We start from the raw sequence: 2,500 nt of genomic DNA on the forward strand, positions 1-2,500 counted from the left end.
TAACCTAACCCATGTTGTGCCTTAACCTAACCCATGTTGTGCCTTAACCTAACCCATGTTGTGCCTTAACCTAACCCATGTTGTGCCTTAACCTAACCCATGTTGTGCCTTAACCTAACCCATGTTGTGCCTTAACCTAACCCATGTTGTGCCTTAACCTAACCTATGTTGTGCCTTAACCTAACCTATGTTGTGCCTTAACCTAACCCATGTTGTGCCTTAACCTAACCCATGTTGTGCCTTAACCTAACCCATGTTGTGCCTTAACCTAACCCATGTTGTGCCTTAACCTAACCCATGTTGTGCCTTAACCTAACCCATGTTGTGCCTTAACCTAACCCATGTTGTGCCTTAACCTAACCCATGTTGTGCCTTAACCTAACCCATGTTGTGCCTTAACCTAACCCATGTTGTGCCTTAACCTAACCCATGTTGTGCCTTAACCTAACCCATGTTGTGCCTTAACCTAACCCATGTCGTGCCTTAACCTAACCCACGTCGTGCCTTAACCTAACCCACGTTGTCGCCTAACGTAACCCACGTTGTCGCCTAAACCTGCTCTGTAATTGTTATACGACTCGTTCAATTAGTGTAGTGTTGCCCACCCGCAACCCTCGCAATATAGTTCGCTACTCGCACTCCCCGCTCCCCTGTGTATCGCTTCATGTTAAACACCTTGCAAGTCTTGCTCACTTTCCACATGCTCCTGCTGTACACTGTAATGTGGATGGCAGCAGGACGTACATGCCGCCCCTCCCCACGTCCCCACCTTGCCCCCTGCCTTCGCAAGCTGGTTGGTGAGAACTTTGCATGTTCAATGCCCTCCGCATGCGACGTACTCAGGCTACGTTGTGGTGCGGCCTGTGTCAACTGTCCGCTAATGTCGTACGCGTAAACCACAATCTGTACTGCACATTCGTCCTTATGTACTGAATGATACATCGTGGCACATGTGTGACCGTACAACGACTGCGCCCAAAAACGGCGGACCATACAGTGCAAATATTGTGCACGCAGCTACGTGTCGTCTCCCTATGAGAGCTGGATTGCAGTGTGGTACGCCATAGAGACGTGTGGGAGGAACGGACGCCGTGGATGGCGATCAGCATGAGCTGTCTGTTGATGTATTCGGACCTAGTCGTCTCTCCTCACACACCGTGATGGCATGGTGCACCGCGTTCCATATCTGCGACATGCTACAGAGGCCGGTTGACAGTCGTTCGAGCAATGGACATCGCATACGTACGGGGGCCACCTTCCACGTATTGTCTAGGCGTGCACATTTTGTTGCGTGTATGTGGGCAGACGTAGTGTGGCGTGACACCTGACACAGGCATGCAATAATCGTGGAAGTTGCAAATGGCGATGGACGCCTGCGTTTTCTGGTGAAGTTACGCAAATGAACAAATGGTAACCTGTTGTGGTGCGGTTGTTCTCGCTAGGGGTGAATCGGTGATGGCGACGATAGGTTGAGGTACTAACCGGTTGTTCCAGCGATACCCACCATGCCGACGAAACTGAACGGCATCTGGGTGTGAAGCGATACGCGGCGGTGGCTGGGTGGGACCGTCCCCGGCCGGTGAGGGGGCGCCTCCCGGCGTGCTGGCCGCGCGGTGCGTGGGCGCACGCGCTACAGCCGGCTGGTGGGGGCGGCCAGTGGCAGGCGCGCCGGCCGACGGACGCGGCAGGCGTCGCAGCTGCGCGCCGGCGCACCCTGCGCGCGGCGCCGTGCGGCCAAAGTAGGTCCTCGCGGGCCCGGTGCGAAGCGCGGTGGACATCTTCAGTGTGCTGGTCCGATTGAGGACTGTGTGCGTTGAGGATGCGCTGCCGCCCGGCGCTCGGCGCCGCGACGCCGTCTGCTGCTCGGTCGCCCCAGCGGTTCTCGCTGGTGGTTTGTATCGCAGCTGTGCGGATGTGTTGGCGCGTGCGCTGTGCTGGGAGAGTTCGCTTCGGCACCCAAGTGGGGCTTTTGTCCTTCTGTGGCGCTGGCGTTGGAGCTGCCGGTCACCGTAGGTGGCGCGTGTTGTCTCCCGCCGGCAATGCCACGACAGCACGCTCCCGGGCCTCTGTCGGCAGCGGCAAGCTCAGTTGGGAGCACGGGTGGTCGCACCGAAAGCGTCTACTCGCCTAACTCCGGGCGATTGCGCCTCTCTCGAACCCGACCAAGTACTTGGGACGGCGCTGCGCGCCGCCGGGACCTGAGAGGGTTTCGAGGTGTATTGTGCAGGGGAGCTCAGCCTCCTCCTGTTTGCAGAATGATTGAGCGGACGCTTGCGTGTTCGCGCGGGCCCCCGGGACACACTCCCGGGCGGCCGGCTGCTCAGCTCTAGTTGACGCAGCTCCCTGGTTGATCCTGCCAGTAGTCATATGCTTGTCTCAAAGATTAAGCCATGCATGTCTCAGTACAAGCCGCATTAAGGTGAAACCGCGAATGGCTCATTAAATCAGTTATGGTTCCTTAGATCGTACCCACGTTACTTGGATAACTGTGGTAATTCTA

General features: G+C 56.6%; 1 non-coding gene across 1 annotated transcript in view; it reads left to right on the plus strand.

Moving 5' to 3' along the window:
• Positions 1-2,340: 2,340 nt before the first annotated feature.
• The window catches only part of LOC124772326, a 1,909-nt gene continuing 1,749 nt past the window's right edge, over positions 2,341-2,500 (plus strand). The window contains exon 1 of the ribosomal RNA XR_007013950.1: positions 2,341-2,500. This exon is cut by the window's right edge and continues 1,749 nt beyond it. This is a non-coding gene — a ribosomal RNA (small subunit ribosomal RNA).

The sequence above is a fragment of the Schistocerca piceifrons genome, unplaced genomic scaffold (assembly GCF_021461385.2).
Source record: "Schistocerca piceifrons isolate TAMUIC-IGC-003096 unplaced genomic scaffold, iqSchPice1.1 HiC_scaffold_938, whole genome shotgun sequence".
In the NCBI taxonomy this organism is placed as follows: Eukaryota; Metazoa; Arthropoda; class Insecta; order Orthoptera; family Acrididae; genus Schistocerca; species Schistocerca piceifrons.